The 20,489-nt window shown below is 42.3% G+C and overlaps 1 protein-coding gene across 2 annotated transcripts in view; it reads left to right on the forward strand.

The window, feature by feature from the left end:
* The window catches only part of TIAM2 (TIAM Rac1 associated GEF 2), a 437,269-nt gene that overhangs the window by 70,560 nt on the left and 346,220 nt on the right, over positions 1 to 20,489 (forward strand). For both annotated transcript variants that reach the window (XM_077486237.1, XM_077486240.1), the window contains exon 2: positions 19,440 to 19,529. The gene's annotated coding sequence lies outside the window, so the exon portion shown is untranslated. The remainder of the gene's footprint in view (positions 1 to 19,439; positions 19,530 to 20,489) is intronic.

Genomic DNA, 20,489 nt, shown 5'->3' on the forward strand with positions numbered 1-20,489 from the left:
GGGTTTCAGTCTGCTCAAGGTCGACTTTTGTGTGTGTTGCACGGCAGGTTTAGTGTCTTGATCAGCTCCTATTACCTGTGTCTAAGGGCGGGTTGCAACACAGACAAAACCCGCCCTTCAACACGGCCACAGGCTGCCCTGCAACAGCATGGCATAATATAACAACTACGGTGTCCCCCTTCGCTCTGTGAATAGCTTTCAATTGTGTCTGTGACATTCTCTCTCCCGTCTAAAAACGCCTCCTGTGATGTGCGCATCCACCATGGTCACGCCACTGCAGCTGATTGGGAAATCAGCTGGAGTGCGGCTCAGTTCTGGGTATGCACGGGCACTTTTCCATGGAGGGCACATATCGATAGAACATCGGCTTTCATCTAGTGGCTTTTTTTTTCTTACTAAGCATTCATTCAGTTGTGAAGGGAAAGTAAGATTTAAAGTGGTTGTAAACCTCAGATATGAAATATGAACAAAGCATTTCCCTCTATAATATGTACTTGTCTCAAGAGCAATAAGTGTCATTTCTGTCTGCTGCTTCCTTCCTCTGCTAGCGCCATTAGTCACTTCTGACAAATTTTCCTGACATCAAGAAAAAAATAGTGACAGGGGAGGGATCTGCAGCTGATTGACAGTCTCAGCTCTGTTTTAGTGTGCTGTATGGGGGGGGGGGGTGGTCTTTACCTTTTTTCCTAAGATCCTGACCCCAACAATTCGAACCATCAGCCCGGTAATCTACCTCCACAGTCTTGGTACTCAGTGCAGCTATGTTGCCGCCCCGCAGAACAGCCGATACAGCCGCAAAACTCGAGAAATTCCCCCATCAGGACGGACAGGCACAGGCCCAAGATGGCAGCTCCCCATCCTCCTCATCTTCCACTCGTGCAGCAGACAAGAGTGAGATCCCAGAAGAGATCGCTGCATGCCAAACGTCCCTCACCACCAGAATAGAGGAGGTAAAGATTGACATCTCTTTACTCAGACAAGACATGCAGCAGCTAAAGGACATAGCCGGGGAATCTTAACAACGCCTAGGCTGGGTGGAGGATGCCATCCCCCCACTGCAAGAATCATCTGACCAAGCGAGTCGCCTCATTATCCAACTACAGCAGAAGCAAGATGACCTCGAGAATTGCATGAGGAGGAATAATTTGTGATTCATAGGTCTCCCTGAGGGCACAGAAGGTAATAACCCGGCTACCTTCCTGGAGGAGCTACTAATTACAGCATATGGGCGCGAGACCTTCTCACAATCATTTGTTGTGGAACGCGCACACCGGATGCCCGCCAAGAAGCCACCCCAGGGTGCACCCCTGAGAGTTTTTATTGCTAAATTCCTCAACTAGAAGAATTGTGATGCCATACTCCTCTTATCCAGAGAAAAGGGCAACATACCCCTGCATAATCATCAGATCATGGCCTTTCCTGATTTCTCTGCAGAGGTCCAGCGGCAGCGCAGCCAATTTACAGATGTCAAGAGGCGCCTGTGAGTTTGCCACCTGAAATATGCCATGCTGTTCCCCGCTCGCCTTCGGGTTGTTGAAGAAAACCGTGGTAATTTTTTTGAGGAACCAAAAGCTGTCAGCGACTGGCTTGATCAGCTCAACCCCACCTGATCCGTGAGTACTGTATGGGTTTGTGATATCTCTGCCATATCCACCACTCTATTTTGTTTACAGCCTGGGCCCCTGACCTAAACAGAGGGATGTGCACTCATGTTCTGTTTATCCCTATTAGCATGTGTTACGTTTCTACCACTTATTAGTGCACCCCCCTACAGTAACACTCAATATGACACTGCCCAGGCCACAGATCTCATGTATTATGGGACTACCCTATGCCATACTACAGGGCTTGAAGCTACACTGCGGTTAATTTTACCATCTTTATTGTTGCTCATGACCGGTGAGCCACCGGGGTCCCCCTGAAGGCAGTGTTCTTTAGAAGATTTCCCCCCCCCGCAGGATCATTGAAGAAGCACCCTACAAATAACTTTTTCTTCTATGTTTTCAAGTGAACTACCCCAGCTGGTGACCCACTTTTTTTGGGCATCACAGAGGCGTCCAATACGATGCTTCCATAACTTGTTTTTTTTTGGGACATATGCTTGCACAAGTTTGGGTATGTATAGAACTGGGAGGGTTAGGGTTTTACTATTATCATTATTGATGTTTTTGGTGTCTACTACATATGTTTTTTACATGAATACAACCATTGATATGCTGCTATCCATTACTGTACTGACAAATTGGTGCAGCTGCATGGCTGAACCGCAATGTCTGTACTACATAGGGGTATACATGGCCGTATGGCCCACCTACTACATTGTGATTTGTCTATGGCCAGGTTGAAATTTTTAATATGGAATGTCCGTGGCTTGAGAGATAAGTTGAAACATACTGCAGTATTTTACTTCCTTAAAAGTCAAAGGGCGGACGTAATTGTGTTTGTGGAGACTCATGGACAGGGACATCTGCAGCCAGCGCTGTGGCGCCCCTGGATCGGCTGGGCATATCATGCCACCCACACCACACACTCTAGGGGTGTCTCAGTGCTAGTGGCCAAGTCAGTGTCCTTTTGAGCTTCAATCTGTAGCACAAGATCCACTAGGCAGATATGTATTTATACATGCTAAGATAGCAGGTAACCCCATTTTGATACTTGCCTGGTATATCCCCCCCGCCTTAATTCCACCATTCTTAGTGAAGGATTCTCATTTATGGCCAAATACCCAGCCACATCGACAATATGGCTAGGTGATTTTAATATGGTAACCAATCCCTCTCTTGACCGTATGGGACAGAGTTCACAAACACCCATGTCAGATCACGATAGCAGGTTTGGCCGCCTAATGATGAGCTTTGACTTGGTGGACACCTGGCGAAACCTTTATCCTAAGCGTCAAGCCTATTCATGTTTCTCTAGTTCCCATTCTACCATGTCCCGACTTGACCATGTATGGCTATCTAGCACCCTAATCCCCAAACTGCAAAATGCATCCCTAGACTACTTACCTACTTACCTTATACCAAGAGATTTAATACCCTCCTCGAGTCCATGCGCAAAGCCATCATAGTCCTGATCCCTAAACCAGGCAAGGACCCTCACCTACCTCACGTATAGGCCTATTTTACTTTTACAAACGGATATCAAAATACTAGCCAAAATCCTGGCCCTGAGCCTAAATAAGGTTATTTTTTTTTCTTTGTGCATCCCGACCAAACAGGCTTCATGCCAGCACAAAACACAGACTTTAATACTAGACATTTCTTCATGAACGTTCAGGCTTCCCACAATTACATAGGTTCTAGAGTAATTGTCTCCCATGACGCAGCCAAAGCATTTGACTCGGTTGAGTGGCAATACCTTTGGCAGTGTTTACGCTGTTTTGGGTTTGGCCCCAATTTTGTCAAGTGGCTCACTATTCTATATAATGCTCCACAGGCTACCCTGGTGGCCAACGGTTGGACCTCGGCCACGTTCCCACTCTCACGGGGGACACGGCAGGGTTGCCCCATCTCACCGCTATTATACGCACTGGCAGTGGAACACCTGGCGAGCACTCAGAGAGCACCCGAATATTCACGGGCTAGTATCTGGCCCAGTGGAGGAAAGGGTTGGGCTATAAGCAGACGACATGCTACTCTATCTTTCGGACTCAGGCCTCTCACTCCAGATGGCTCTACAAATCATTGAGAACTTTGGTAAGTTCTCAGGATTGAATTGGGACAAGTCCCAGATACTCCCCACCCCATTGATATATTTCCCCCGTCGAGAGACCAAGCCGACCTACCCTTAGTAAGAGTAAATACCCTTAAACACTTGGGACACTGGCTGACTTTGTTCCGCTAAACGTAGACCCATTAATCCCACTCATTAAGTCCAAAATTCAAACATGGGCAAGATTACCAGTGGGGGTGATAGGGTGCATAGGCCTTATTAAGATGATACTCATACCCCAAATCCTATATGTGTTATGGCATTCTCCGATATACATCCCTCTTAAATACTTTAAAATCATGGATACACTTCTGTAATCCTTCGTATGGGGACCAGGTAGGCACAAATTTTCATGGAAGGCCCTACAGTGTCCAACAACATTGGGGGAGCCTTGCAGTACCAGATTTTGGGACTTATTACTTGGCAGTTCTCCCACCTATATCACATAGACAGATAAATATAGACGGGAAAATGGAAATAAAATACTGCGCCAACCCCAAATGTGAGCAGCCAACACAACAATAATTATAAATAACTATGTAAGGTGAAAAGTGTAGAGCTAATAAAGATAAATATAGATATTTGGCCATAGTAACTCAGCGGACTCATGACTCCCACAACCATTTTGTGATGTACTGAGAGGGCTGAAGGGCTCAATGGTCTATCCAAATCGCTCTGGACTCTCATTTCAAGCACAAAATGATCTCGGACCTGGTGACCTCCAGGATGGAATGCCCCGTATTTCATGACAACACCGCATTGTGGTATAATAAACTCCTCCCGGAGCTCCTCCAGGTACCTGACCCCACCATATGGATATCTCAGGGTATTTATCTGCTTTATCTGCTGTCCCATGTTCTCTATACTGGAGAAATTAAAACATTTGATCAGTTGAAAGCAGAATTCAGCCTCCCAAATGACATGCTTTTCATGCACTTCCCACTTTATCCTTCATAGATGTACTGGGGGTGATATATTGTGAAGAACCACGCCAACTCATATCTCTCTTTTACAATATTCTCACCACACCACCTGCAACAAAACTAAGATACTCTATCAAGCAGAAGTGGGTAGACACTGTGGGAGAACTGGAGGATGAGGACTGGGGTGAAGTGTTGGAGACCCCTAAGTTGGTATCCCCCAAACTGTCCGACAGACTCACGCAAACTTATATCATGCATAGGGCATACATGACTCCACAACGCCAAGCTAAGTTTTGCCCCTCCTGCAGCACAATCTGCCCCAGGTGCCTGATCTCAATTGGCACCTTTGATCACATCATCTGGCGGTGCCCTCGGTTTCAGGGATACTGGTCACAGGTTGTCTAGTTTCTACATGACCAAATGGGCTCACCTGTGTCCCTGGATCCTAGGCAATACCCGTTGGGCTTATTTCCTGAGGATGGAATAGATAAATTTACGCTTCAGTTTTTGCATGAAACACTATTCACAGCAGGAAAGGTAATAGCCCGAAACTGGATACAGACGGCTTTCCCTACGTTAACTGCCTGGCTTGCCGAAATCAACAACACCTTACCCTACAAAAAGGTGACTTACACAAATAAAGGGTGCCCTACCAAGTACATTAAAATCTGGGATAGATGGTTACAATCCTCTTCAACTTGTACCACATAGACTGTTTGTCATTTCACATGCTAGCACAATTTAACCACTCTCTTCTAAATTGCCAATGGGTTCATATAAATAATAAATGGTTATCGGCTTATAGGGGAAAAAATAGACATAAACATTACCTGTTATATTTGTGCTGTTTGTTTTTTTATATGCAGTTTATTGAGATGTAAGAGTCTTTATATTATGAACAACACACTGTACAGTTACTCTGTATGACTAGTCTGTACAAACAAAAAACTCAATAAACTTTTAAAAAGCTGAGCTCTGGGGAAATACAATCTAGAGAGAATACAAAGAAGGGGAAGGCGCACTGACCTAGTGCATTACCATAAAACAGCTTTATTTAAAATTGAATCAAAAAGCAAAATGGCTACTCACAAACGAGTATTGATCACAGGCAAAATCAATACAAATAAATCCATCGCACCAAACGTTTGGCGACTCCAGACCAGATGTCCGAGGAATTTGATGAGTACCTCTACGGAAATGGCTAACGCGTTTCGGGAGTGACCCCCTTTCTTCAGAGCCAAAGAGGGCTATGGTCTCTCGCTGGAGGCTGCCAGTAAATATATATAAAAAGGCCTCTAAGCCCATGAGGTAGAAAAGGTCAGAAAACTCCACCCCAGGTCAGGCAGGTCAGAAAGCTCCACCCCCCCAAAAAATATTTTTTTTTTTTTTTTTTTTTTTTTTGGGGGGGTGGAGCTTTCTGACCTGCCTGACCTGGGGTGGAGTTTTCTGACCTTTTCTACCTCATGGGCTTAGAGGCCTTTTTATATATATTTACTGGCAGCCTCCAGCGAGAGACCATAGCCCTCTTTGGCTCTGAAGAAAGGGGGTCACTCCCGAAACGCGTTAGCCATTTCCGTAGAGGTACTCATCAAATTCCTCGGACATCTGGTCTGGAGTCGCCAAACGTTTGGTGCGATGGATTTATTTGTATTGATTTTGCCTGTGATCAATACTCGTTTGTGAGTAGCCATTTTGCTATTTGATTCAATTTTAAATAAAGCTGTTTTATGGTAATGCACTAGGTCAGTGCGCCTTCCCCTTCTTTGTATTCTCTCTTTTTAGTATTTGAACACCCAATGTTCTAAAGGAGGGCTGCAAGACGTAGTGACTACACCATTTTCAAACTGTCTATATCACATCTAAAGACCAAGAAACCAGAGCGCAGGAGAATTTGCTGTTGAAATACAATCTAGGCCATTTGCTTTGTCCAAATAAATTACAGGTGGGGGACAAGTGCCAGCTATTTACTCCTTATTCCTCCACTGCAAGGGTGGATTTTTATATTTTTCTAGACTTTGGCTTTAACCATTCTTTAAAAAAAAGTTTTTGCTTTAGATATAATTGACAGCATCTAAGCTGGTCACATGAACATTAGCCCCCTGTGTGACAAATCCTCTTCCTTAATAGATAATAGTTAAACAGATTCAGGCACAACAAATGCTCTGTTCCCATGTCTAAGTCTAGAATGATCAGATTTTATGATGTACTACTGTAAAATGGGTACTTTAAGCAGCTAAAGGTAAAAATATGATAAAGTCAGATGTATTAGCCAGCCCTAAGGCATTACATAGTATTTGATCTTATATACAAGGAACCCTTTCACAGATTTAACATTTTCCGTCAATTTATTTAAAAAAAACTAAAGTGGTTGTAAACCCTCTAATATGCCCATTGAAGTGACCAGCCTCAGGTGATACACAGAGATGAAACAAATCACTCTACGTAAGTTGTCTGTCTGCAGGCCTCTCTTCTCTTTAGACATTCAAAGTGCTGAAGTTTAAAGCCTTTCTGAGAAAAAAAGGGGTGGAGAGCTGAAGGTACACTCTGCGGAGCTCAGTGAGGAAAGCTCTGACAACTGATTGGAGGGTAGGGACCCCCCTCCGACTGTCAATCAGCTGGAGGTCCCTCCCCTGTCACCATGTTTCTCTTGGTTTTAGGAAAACTTGTCGGAAATGATTTACAGTGGGACCTTGGTTTTCAAATAACGCGGTTAACAAGCTTTTTGAAAGACGAGCAACTTTTTTATTTTTTTTATTTCTGACTTGGATTGCGAGTGATGTCTTGCAAAACAAGCAGAATTCAAGCTAATGGGTGGTGCAGTACCGCATTTGGCCAGAGGTGCGGGGAGGACGGGGACATTCTGAGACGTTCGGAGCTGTCCCAGAATATTTTGGAGGCTCTCTGGTGCCCCCCCCCCCCCCCCACCTCTGGTCACATTCGATATTGCATGTAATAGAAGTCAGTGCGGAACAAATTATCTTCCTTTCCAGTGACTTCTATGGGGAAACTCACTTTGATATGCAAGTGCTTTGGATTACAAGCATTCTCCTGGAACGGGTTATGCTCATATTCCAAGGTTCCACTGTATGTTGATAGCAGAAAAATGAAGCAGCAGACAGTAATGACACTTAGTGCTTTTAATTGAGACAAGTACATATTATGGAGGGATATGCTTTATTCATATTTCATGTCTGAAGTGTACAACTACTAAGGAATTTTGGTTAGTGTGGTTGGACAGTGTCTGCTGTTGGCAATAATTAGTATGTGCATGTGTCTGGGCATCGTCTAAGGGTACAAACAAACTCCATGATAACTCATGCATTGTGGTTACATTGGATGCTTCTCCTTTTGTTCTCTGCCTTTTCTGAGCAATACTTTTCAGCAGTCTCTGTTCTCACTGGATTGTCCACATTTTAGGTCACTAAAGACACAAGCTTTGATGAAAGTTAAAGCTGAACTCTGGGTTAAGCAAACACTGTCTAAATACAAGAGTCTTGTGTATTCTTACTTGAATCTTGGTGTGGTTTTGTGTATTTCTTCCATATCCTTGCAGTAATACAGTGTGAAACGTTGCCTCTGTGTAGGAGCTTCCTGAAATAAAGACCGATCACTGCTGATCTCTCGCCTCTCCTTACATGTACATAAGTATTCACTGCCTTTGGCACAACACTCAAAATTGAGCTCAGGTGCATCCTGTTTCCAATGAAGGTCCAAATGAGCATAGTGGCCTCCATCATTCATAAATGCAAGAAGTTTAGAACCACTAGGACACTTCCTAGATTTGGCTGCCCGACCAAACTGAGCGATTGGGGAGAAGGGACTTAGTCAAGGAGGTGACCAAGAACCCGATGGTCACTCTGACAGAGCTCCAGCATTTCTTTGTGGAGAGAGAACTTTCCACAAGAACAACCAGCTCTGCAGTATTTTACCACTCAGGCCTGTATGGTAGAGTGGTCAAACGGAAGCCACTCCTCAGTAAAAGGCACATGACAGCCCGTCTGGAGTTTGCAAAAAAGCACCTGAAGGACTCTCAGACCATGAGAAACAACTGGTCTGATGAAACAAAGATTGAACTCTTTGGACTGAATGATAAACATCATGTCTGGAGGAAACCAGGCACCGCTAATCACCTGGCCAATACCATCCCTACAGTGAAGCATGGTGGTGGCAGCATCATGCTGCGGGGATGTTTTTCACTGGCAGGAACTGAGAGCCTAGTCAGGATTGAGGGAAAGATGAATGCAGCAATATACAGAGACATCCTTGATGAAAACCTGCTCCAGATAGTTATTGACCTCAGACTGGGGGCGAAGGTTCATCTTCCAACAGGACAATAACTCAAAGCACACAGCCAAGATAACAAAGGAGTGGCTACAGGACAACTCTGTGAATGTCCATGAGTGACCCAGCCAGAGCCCGGATTTGAACCCGATTGAATATCTCTGGAGAGATATGAAAATGGCTATGCACTGATGCCCCCCATCCAACCCGATGGAGCTTGAGAGGTCCTGCAAAGAAGAATGGGAGAAACTGCCCACAAATAGGTGTGCCAAGCTTGTAGCGTCATCCTCAAAAAGACTAGAGGCCAAAGGTGCTTCAACAAACTATTGAGGAAAGGCTGTGAATACGTATGTACATGGGATTTATTTCATATTTTATTTTTAATAAATGTGCGAAGATCTCAAACAAACTTATTTCAGGTTGTCATTGTGATGGGGTATTGTTTGTAGAATTGTGAGGAAAATAATGAATTAAATCCATTTTGGAATAAGGCTGTAACATAACAAAATGTGGAAAAAGTGAAGCACTGTGAACACTTTCTGGATGCACTGTAAATCAAAATGTTTATGCCTGTACTATACTGTGATATAGCTGAATTGGAGGGCTTGCTTAAAATGTTCCCAATTTCACTATGGATGGTTGGGATCTAGGATAATACCCTGTTTCCCCGAAAATAAGACTTAGCGTGATTGTCGGTGATGGCTGCAATATAAGCCCTACCCCCCAAATAAGCCCTACCCTGCTTCCCTGAAAATAAGCCCTGCCCTGAAAATAATATCTACAAGGACTTTAACTAGGGCTTATTTGGGGGTAGGGCTTATATTGCAGCCATCACCGACAATCACACTAGGTCTTATTTTCAGGGGAAGCAGGGTAGGATGGAATAGGATGGATCTATGATAATGCATGGAATTTGGACAATAATCTCACACGGGCTTCCTTCTCCATATGAAGCTATTGCTAAGTGGAATCCCCCATTATTCCCCAGCTGGAGGTTAAGGAGCGTGGAGCAATCTTATGCTTTGTATTGTGACACTCCAGGTGTGAAGTCAGAGGTCATAAGCTTGGCATGGGTTTGACAATTTCGTTTACTAATTAAAACTAGTATTTGCTTGTGTACTTTATCTTAAAAAAAATCTTATAGTTTGTAATTCAAATACAAATATTTAAAGCGGTGACCCTCCTAATTTATCATTTTTGGGATCAACTTCAGTAGAGATAAAAGATTGATATTTTTATTAAATTTTTTTTTTAAATAATTAGCTTATATTTATTTAATCGAATTACATAAATATTTAGAGACAAACATCATAATTTAGCTAATAAATCAATATACAATTGTGTGCCCGTAATGTAAAACATGCAAATGTATCATAGTACCATAGGGAAAAATCTTTGTACCACTGAGCTCTACAGATGTCTTCAGTGTGCAATTAAGCATCCCCAGGAAACCAGCAATTAAAAGGATAATTGTTAGAATATGAACTATGGCTACTCTTTATGGAGATGAAAGGAAAGAGTTATGTGAACCCCTATATCCCTGTTTGTCTAGCATGTGGTCTCCTGGTCTACCCAATCTGCAGATAATTTACAGCACCATCTAGTGGCTGAGGCAGAGATTCTCCATTGTGAGAGGAAGGGGAGGGCTCTCAAATGTAAAAATAGGCAGTTTTTACATTTGTAATTGATGTGATTGGTCATCATAGCAATAACAAGGCACAGAGCAACTCTAAATGGCTCTGTACATTTTGCCTGTGCTCTTCAATTTATATTGAAAGGAGATCACAGGCACGCTAGGCAATGTTTGTCCACCTACCCGCTGTTTTTTTCCATGTGAAGATAGTAAGGTGGTTAAAGCGAAGTTCCAATAATAAAAATTATTTTACATAAATGTGCAGCAAATAACATAACAAATTACATTTGAAGAAAATTTTTTTTTTTACTTACCTTTACATCCCGGTTGCTATGTGGTCTCTTCTAATCTTCCCCCTCCTCACCGTGGCTCACTTCCCTAGGCTCCCCCGCTCACTACTGCTCCTGGGAGATGTGTGTCATCATTTCCCAGGAGTCAGTGGGCAGCGCTGAGGGCAAGGTTGTCATAACACTTCTGACAACGCCACCCATTATGATTACTGTGCTATTACTGCGCATGCGTGAGAACGGACGGTGCATGCTGGGAATACAGCAGCGCCGTATCCTGGAAGAATATGCTTGTAGGCTTCTCCTGCCCACAAGCAAGATGGAAATCCACAATAAGGAAAATTCAAGAATAAGGATAGCTTGATATGAATTATGCAAGATTAATAGTAATTAAAAAAATTAATTAAATCAAAGATGTGGGTGGAACTCCGATTTAACCAATACCCTTTTAACCCTCCCCCACCCTGTTTTGGCCACTTACATTTTTTTAATACATGTTAAGCATGCAGCATCATTTCAGTAGGGTTATAATGGTGTTCAGAACCCTAAAGCCCTATACACATGATCAGACTTTCTGACGGGAAATGTTCGATGACAGGCTGGTGTCGGTAAATCTGACTGTGTGTACGCTCCATTGGACAATTGTCGGACTTTACACCAACAAATGTCGGATAGCAGGTTTTCAAATTTTCTGCGGACAAATGTCTGTTGTCGAATTTTCCGAGCGTGTGTACACAAGTCCGTTGGACAAAAGTCTAAAGTACAAACATGCATGCTCGGAAGCAAGGACGAGCCAGAAGCGGTCGGTCTTGTAAACTAGCATTCGTAATGGAGAATTAATATCCATAACGTGGCAAATTATGAAATCTCGAAATGCAGCGCACATTCTCTTCTTCTTTAATCGGATTATAATGAAGCTGCTTTGCTGGTGATTCTGATGGAGTTATTGCAAACACATTTTCAAAAGCTTTTTTTTCTAGTGATATCAAGAACAATATTATTATGGTTTTTTTTATTTTTTTTTATTTTGGCAAGTTACCACAACACCATTATCCCGTAGTTTATAAGATCAAAGATACAACTATGTTGGTATCCCTTGTCAATTTTACATTGCATTTTTTAAAATGTAACTGCCTATTCCCAAACTGTCATTTGAAGTTAAACACATAGCCAAGTATTATTCTCCACAATTTTTTTATTGTGCATTAAAAAAAAAAAATAGACATGCTATCTGCCAATAGAACTAACTAAAAAGTGCATTCTATGCATCCAAAAATATAGAAAATATACCAAATCAAATCATTATTATTCAACCAAAAAAATAATGTCAAAACAATAACTCCAAGGCCAATAGTAAATAACACGTTATCTCCTCTGATTCTGCAACATTGGCGACACAGTGGTGTAGTGGTTAGCACTCTCACCTAGCAGTAAGACGGATCGCTGGTTTGAATCCCAACCACGACACTACCTGCCTGGAGTTTGCATGTTCTCCCTGTGCCTGCGTGGGTTTCCTCCCACAGTCCAAAGACATGCAGGTAGGTTAATTGGCTTCTGTCCAAAGTTGGCCCTAGTATATGAATGGGGACCTTGGATTGTGAGCTCCTTGAGGGTAGGGAGTTATGTGAGTGTGCAATGTACAGGGATAGGGACAATTGTAGACACTCACTCAGGTTGAATTTGATGGACTGGTGTCTTTATTCAACCTTACTAACTATGTAACTATGTCTGGTTGAAGAAGGGCTGTTCAGAAATTAAATGAAAAAAAAAAAAGCACAAATTGGCAAACTTCTACTAACATGAAATTAGCAGAAAGAGCCCAAGGGTGGTGCTGAAAAACCAAGTAGTATGTTACTATGTTTGTAATTGTTGGCCATCAATTGTGTGACCTTGAGTATGCAAGACAAGTTTGAGCCAACACCCTTCAGACAAAATTCCACAATTTTGTTGGCCAACAGTCCGATCGTGTGTACGAGGCATTACAACATTCCTGAATGTCTGCCATTGCACGTCCTTTTTTCTCCTGCAAATGCTAGTTATCTGGCTGTCATGACCCAATGGCTTCAGCAGGTGTTCAGTTGCCGAACCAAAACTGGTATCAGGAGTTGTTGACTTTTTTGGCTGCAGACATTTTCCAGACTGGGATTCAATCTGTACTGAATCGACAGATAGGCAGAAAACAGTTTTCAGAAGTGTCCTTAATGGCCGCCTCCATAGTTCTCTCAGTACAGATCTCCTACAGAATAAATATGTCTAGTTTTCCTTTGTTCCAAATGTCAAGCTGTTCTGATGAATACAGACACTTATCTTGTATATATACTTGTCAGTGAAAGGCTACCTGCTGCTTGCAGTGGTTGATGGCTGAAAAAATTGAAAATTGCTTCTTTTTTTTCTTTTTTTGGTGAAAGGAAGGAAAGCATAGAAAATCATACAGAAAGTTTCTCATCTGCTGCTGTGCGCAAGTACAATCTTTCCTTGAACTCAGTCATTTTTTTTCTTTTAAGTCTGAGACCATATTAGTGTTCTTGGCTGTTCCTATTATTAACTAAATGTCTGAGGTGCTTTTGATAAAAGCAAGTGATTAACCTCGCTCCTTCACATTAAATGCGTGCTGCGCTGAAAGTACAGAAGTAAAGCCGCGATCAGCATCTATACAGTACAAAGCAGCCATGTAATTACTGTACATATACAGTTCCAGAGAGGAAGTATATACAAGTTATCAAGACCTAATATTGCATTTACATCCTGCTCTTGTAGGTGGATAAAGCTTGTCTTGACATGGAATTATGAGGACTGGATCATTAGACATTGATATGCACGAACATTTGGGGTTTGTTCTAGTAAAATGTATATATAGAACCAGTCAATACAATTTGACATCGTTTTTAGGGCTCACGCACACTAGATAGAAAAAAAACTGCTGTAAAAACACCAGCCAAAAATCGTTAATGTTTTAGCGTTTTTTTTTTGCCAGCGTTTAGCAGTGTCAGCTTAGTACGTAAGGTACGTTTAGTAGCTGCAGTTTTAAGGAGCGGGGGCTGCCGGCATCCTTAACAACCAGTAAATAGCTGGTTGTTAGGGGTGGGCTGGGAAGCTGGCTGCTGCGTCCTTAACAACGGCTGAGTCATCAGCTGTCAGTGGGGTTCACTGACAGCTGAATGTAAAAAAAAAAAAAAAACCCATTGCGGGCAAGATAAAAATTTGAAACAAAATGGCGTGGGGGTCCCCCCCAATCCAAACCAGGTCTTTTGGGTCTGGTATAGGTGTAAGGAGAACCCCTTAGTCAAAATTTAAAAAAAACAGCATGGGGTCCCCCCCATGTTTATACCAGACCCTTAGGTCTGGTATGGATTTTAAGGGGAACTCCCATGTCAAAACTGAAAAAGAAATACCTGAGCCTTCTCTGAGCATGCGGCCCTCAACAAGGGAGGGGTGCTCTGCCCCCCCATGCACCTTGTCCCCATGGGGACAAGGGCCTATTTTCCACAACCCTCTGCAGTGTTTTTTTTGGGGTCTGCAGGCAGGGGACTTTTTGGAATCTAGAAGACCCCCCCCCCCATGTGATACAACACAAGTCCCCTATTAAAAAAAACGGTGTAGATCAATCGTCAATCACGACTCTCGCGGCCACCACTGACCCGAAAGAAGAAGAAAAAAACACAAAAGCTCCCGGCGTCTAACAACTCTTAAATAACTAATGAGCGGGGCCCTGCCCCTTAGTTATTTAAGAGCTGTCAGACAGTGGAGACAACAGATGGGGGGAACCTTCTTCGGAACCAACGGTTTTATTTTTATTTATTTTTTGGGGTCAGCAGTGGCGATTTGATAATGGATCTACAGCTACAGCAGGGGATATTTTTTTTTTTATTCTAGATTCTTTAATGAAGGAATTGTCAAAAACTTGTGTTGTGTTTTTTTATTTTATTTACTTTTTACACTTTTTTGGTCAAATCGCTCTGATGTGAACGGGGGCTAAAGCAGACCTTTATTCAAATTTGTGATCACTGTGTTTAATTTTGTGATCACCTTAATTGGACATCACAGGGATCACAAGGTACAGAGCCATTCTGTCAACTCTGTACACCTGAACTGATCTGATTAGATCACAGCCTGGCTGTATGAGTGCGATTTCTGAACTGCCTTCTAAAACCTGGTTCCAAAAATAACCCATGTTATTTTTGGATATTATTCCACCCCCATGTTTTTTTTTAAAACGCATCAGTACAGAGATAGTTAATGTAAAAGGGCCACAGTAATAAACAGCGAGGTTCAGAAATGGGCACAAACAAGCATGACTACTATGGTACGGGAAAGGCTCAGATTTGCATACATAGTCCTTTTATCATATCGTTAATGTGAGTCGCCCAGGTTTCCTTTAGAGGGAATCCATATAGGTTTTAAGTAGAAATTTTACAAATGTATAAAAGCATTAAAGCCTGTTTAAATTTCCAAATCCATCTATAATAGATTTTGCCATTATACGAATCAGTGATGTTGAGTAAAGTGTTACATAGGATAACTTTTATAAATAGGCAACGTTGGCAGAATCCAAAGATAAAGATCAATTTTGTATTAAGACCTCCATGTATTTAGATGCCTTTGAGTGCTTTCATTTGGCCATCTGGATAGCTCAGTATTGTTTCTCAGCAAAGACGTATGATAGACTTGGTGTTCTGAAAGCATTCATGTTTCCCATTTTTTCTGGTGACAAGAAAAATCTTATTTCATTGTGCTGGAATGTTAGTATGTCGAACAATGGGCTCTACGTGGCTTGGAAAAAAATCCTACAAATATTATGGTTTTGCATTAGTAGAGATTGCTTATCAGTAAAACTGACTTCAATTGAAATCTAAACGGCGGTATATTTTTATTCCTGTATGTTGTGATGATTGAATATTTGACATTTCAATTAAGAATGATTTTGTACTTTTATTGCTTGAAACAAAGTGATTTATATTTTTACTAACTGTATTTTAAAGAGGAATTTTAATTTCCCCTGTGCTTCCTTTTAATCACCTTTTACCTTTTAGGATGGTTTCATACTGATTATTATTATTATTATTATTATTATTATTATATTATTATTATTATTATTATTATACAGCATTTATATAGCACCAACAGTTTACGCAGCACTTTACAATATAAAAAGGAGACAATACAGTTATAATACAATAAAATACAAGAGGATTAAGCTCAGAAGAGCTTACAATCTAATAAGATGGGGTAGGCAGGGCTCGAGTCCTGCAGGAACGCTTGGGAACGATGTTCCTGTACTTATTCCACAGCAGGAACACCGTTCCCATTAGCAACCACCGCCACGTCCTGGTGGATCAGCCATCGCTCGATCCTTTATTCAGCCGACAGCCAGAAGAGCCCGGGGGCGGGTCTGGCAGAGGCTGTGCGAGGGCGGCGCACCTATTGGTCGAGAGGCGAGTGATGACTCGATGATGTCATTGCACATTCCTGCCAAGGCGTCACACCACGCCAAGAGCTGAGTGGGCGTTACAGAGGAGCTGAAGCAGCATGTGTGTGAGTAGGAGCACTGGGAGAGGGAGAGGGTTCTGTCTGTACCACCTGTCAGTGCTGCTTATCAGTGCCACCTGTCAGTGCCATCTCAATGCTGCCCATCAGTGCCACCTGCCAGTGCTGCCTATCAGTGCCCATTAGTGCCACATTTCAGTGCCACATCAGTTTTGCCTATCAATGCCACATGTCAGTGTCAATCAATGCAGAAGGGTCCTGTGTGTTTTCTGGTCTGTTTCAGGTGCAAATTCAGCCAAGTATTTGCACCTGATTTGCAAATAAAACGGTGAACAGGCCACAGCTAGTGTGAACTCAGCCTTAATCTAGGTTATCGTCAGAAAATATATCCACACACATGGTGGGCACACCAGGTCCTACAATGCTTCTGATGTTATCAGGAGCTGGCCGTCTCCTCCTCGTTCTGGCTGTTGGCCTCCTTATCATGTACATTGTACAAGGTCTACCTTTCTCTGTATTAAAGCTTAACCCTCCTAGGATGTGTGATGTGCATAAACCCAGGAGTAGACATGGGCTCAGGCGTATTCAGGATCGTAGTCCCAACCCACCTGCCCGATCCCGCAAGGAAGCCAATACTGCACACTGCTAATCACAGGCAGTAAGACATTTCCCAATCTGTGTAGCTGCGGATCAGGAAATGTCTCAATGCCTGTGATTAGCGGTTTGCAGTGTCGGCTTCCTGGCTGGTTCGGACATGTAGGTTGGGACTACGATCCCGAACATGCCAGAGCCCATCTTTATCCAGGAGGCTTCATGAGCCGAGATGTCATTCTGGCCTAGGCATAAGTGGAGCTAAAAAAGTAAAAAAATAAGTTGGCATTGTAGATTGTGGGTGGGGGTGGAATGGATTTAAATAAAGTATTCTGTTAATTGAATCAAGGTCTGCTTTAGTCCTCGTTCACATCGGAGCAATTTGACATGTCAAATCAAAGCCTATTGCCAGCAACGGCACTGTCCCAATGGTTGCGATGCCAACTTTGTGCCACCTTTGGACAACAGCATTGTCAGTCTGGAGGGAGGGGAGTGTTAGATGTACTAGCAGATTTATATACACTGATAATGGGGTACTTTGACGCAGTAGTGGGCTTAGCATTATATGGCCATATGGTGTAACCAAATCCCCATATTTTTGAATATGTTCAGGTGTTTTAAATAGCCTTGCAGGATTTAAATGTAATTTTTGTATGTGTGCGCTGTAATCTATTTTGTTCTGTTTGCGGTCTTATAGCAGCACCATCTTGAATGTAAACACATTTTTAGGGTGCGCCCCCCAAGTCTCTTGTTTACAATTCAACACTGCTGCAAATCTGTGGCAAGTTATCCTTGCTATCTGGGTTCCTGCACTACTTTTTGCAAGTTCAGGTGTGACTTGCATAGACATCTGTGCATGAAGTCGCACAGATGTCTTCCAAGTCGCACCTGAAGTAGCACTGACAGGCTACATTGAAATCGTGCTACTTCCAGCACAGTGGAATTTCAATGTCGTGATCGGTGTGACCGGGGCATGGACTCCAACCTGATGTTAGCATGCCAACTCAAACACATTAGAGATTACAGGAAATGCAAGGCATTGTGGGATGTCGATGTCAGAACTGCATATGTGAAATTAAAGGCTTCTTCTCTTCGTTTTGACTGTACGTAGTTACATAGTAGGCGAGGTTGAAAAAAGACACAAGTCCATCAACTCCAACCTATGTGTGTGATTATATGTCAGTACTACATTGTATATCCCTGTATGTTGTGGTTGTTCAGGTGCTTATCTAATAGTTTTTTTTTTTTATTATCTGTGCTCCCCGCTGAGACCACCGCCTGTGGATTTTTAGAAACATTTTCTAGGCCTGGCCCATATAGAATTTATACCAGGCAAACAAGTGCATAACCCTCCTGCCTATAATTTAAGATCTAATTATCTCATCAAAAGCATTATGAACATGTTTACCCACTTGCCGACCTCCCTCCCCATATGTACTGCGGCGGGGCGACTCTATTGCACGAAACGACGTACCTGTACGTCATTTCCTGCAATAGACACTGTGGGGTTCACACGCACTGATTGGACAGAGGGGGAGCCAATCAGCGGTTCCGGCAGACCCGATGTCCAACGGCCACCTACGATTGTTCCCGAGCGAGGCAGAACTGTAAACAAGGCAGATCGCCACTCTGACAGGGAAGAAGATGGAGAGCTTGTGTTTCTGATAAGCAGGAACATGGATCTCTGTCTTCATCCAGTCAGACAATCACCCATGCAGTTAGCAAGCATCCCCTAGAGACACACTTAACCCTTTCAGCGCCCCTAATGCTAACCACTTCACTGCCAGTATCATTAGTAACAGTGCATTTTTTTTTTAGCACTGATCACTGTAATAATGTCACTGGTTCCCAAAAAAGTGTCAGTTAGGTGTCCGATTTGTACGCCGCAAGGTCGCAGTCCTGCTAAAAATCACTGATCGCCGCCATTAAAAAAAAATAAAGAAATAAAAATGCTATAAAAATATCCCATAGTTTGTAGACGTGCAAACCAATTAAAATACGCTTATTGGGATTTTTTTTTTTTTTTTTTTACCAAAAATATGTAGCAGAATATATATTGGCCTAAATTGATGAATACATTCGATTTTTTACATTTTTTTTTATTGCCAATGTTTTATAGCAGAAAGTAAATATATATATTTTTTGGTGAATCAAATATCACCAAAAGAAAGCTCATGGGGGAAAAAAAGGACATATATTTTATTTGGGTACAGCGTCACGCAATTATGAGTTAAAGTAACGCAGTGTCGTATCGCAAAAAATGGCCTGGTCATGAAGGGGGTAAAACCTTCCGGGCTGAAGAGGTTAATTGGCCTTTTCCCCCAGCACATACATTGCTAGTATTGGCAACTCCAGATTTCAAAGTAGTTCAACTTTTTCTTGGATTCACCAAAATATATTCCTCGCAATGACCAATCCATGCCTGAACACCCCAGAGACCCTTAGTGATCTCCTTTTAAGTTCAACATCTGCTGCTAATGTGCTCCTTTCTTTCTTTATTAAGACTGGCATCTCATTATTTTGCAGGGCTGGATGAAAAGAGTTTGGAGTTGAAGCATTCAGTGGAGTAAGCGACACTTTACAAACAAGCAGGCTACAGCTCAGACGGGTGCTTGTGTGAGTATATTCAGCTTCATATTTCTATGTGTATTGGACTGGTCTCTTATTTAGGAGTCATTTTAATTCTTTCTTCTTTGGTTTTGCATCTTTCCTAATTTGAATGAATTTGTGTTATTATATATGAAGATTCTGATTAGGATTGTTATAATGATTTTGTACTGTATGCAACAGAGGCGTAAATTTATATATAGAACTGAACTCTAGGTAAAGCAAGCTAAATCAGGGGTCTCCAAACTTTCTACACAAAGAGCCAGTTTACTGTCCCTTAGACTCTAGAAGGGTCGGGCTAGGGCCAGTGGGAGTAGAAAATGTCCTGGACTCCAGTAGGAGTAAACAATGCCCTATCTTTGGTGACAGTAGAAGGAATAGTGCCCCATTGTTGGTGTCAGTTGGAGGAATCGTGCCCAATTGTTTGTGTCAGTTGGAGGAAAAGTGCCCCATTGTTGGTGTCAGTTGGAGGAATAGTGCCCCATTGTTGGTTTCAATGGAAGGAATTCTGCCCCATCGCTGGTCTCAGTGGGGGGAATAGTGCCCAGTTGTTGGTGTCAGTGGGAGGTGTCAGTCATTCCTTCCACTAATACCAACCTAATGCGATCAGTGGAAGGAATTATGTCCCATCAATGGTGTCAATGGAAGGAATGGTGTCCCATCGTTAAGTTCAGTGGGAGGAATCGTGTCCTTTTGATGGTGCCAGTGGGAGGAATAGTGCCCCATTATTGGTGTTAGCGATTATGCTTAATTGTTGGTGTCATCTTCATATTTCTATGTGTATTGGACTGTTCTCTTATTTAGTAGTAATTTTAATTCTTTCTTCTTTGGTTTTGTATTTTTCCTCATTTCCTAATTAGAATTAATTGTGTTATTATATATGAAGATTCTGATTAGGATTGTTACAATGATTTTGTACTGTATGCAACAGAGGCATACATTTATACATAGAACTGAACTGAAGGTAAA

The sequence above is a fragment of the Lithobates pipiens genome, unplaced genomic scaffold (genome assembly GCF_037356315.1).
Source record: "Lithobates pipiens isolate NorthernLeopardFrog02 unplaced genomic scaffold, aLitPip1_a1.2 Scaffold_18, whole genome shotgun sequence".
NCBI classification, from domain to species: Eukaryota; Metazoa; Chordata; class Amphibia; order Anura; family Ranidae; genus Lithobates; species Lithobates pipiens.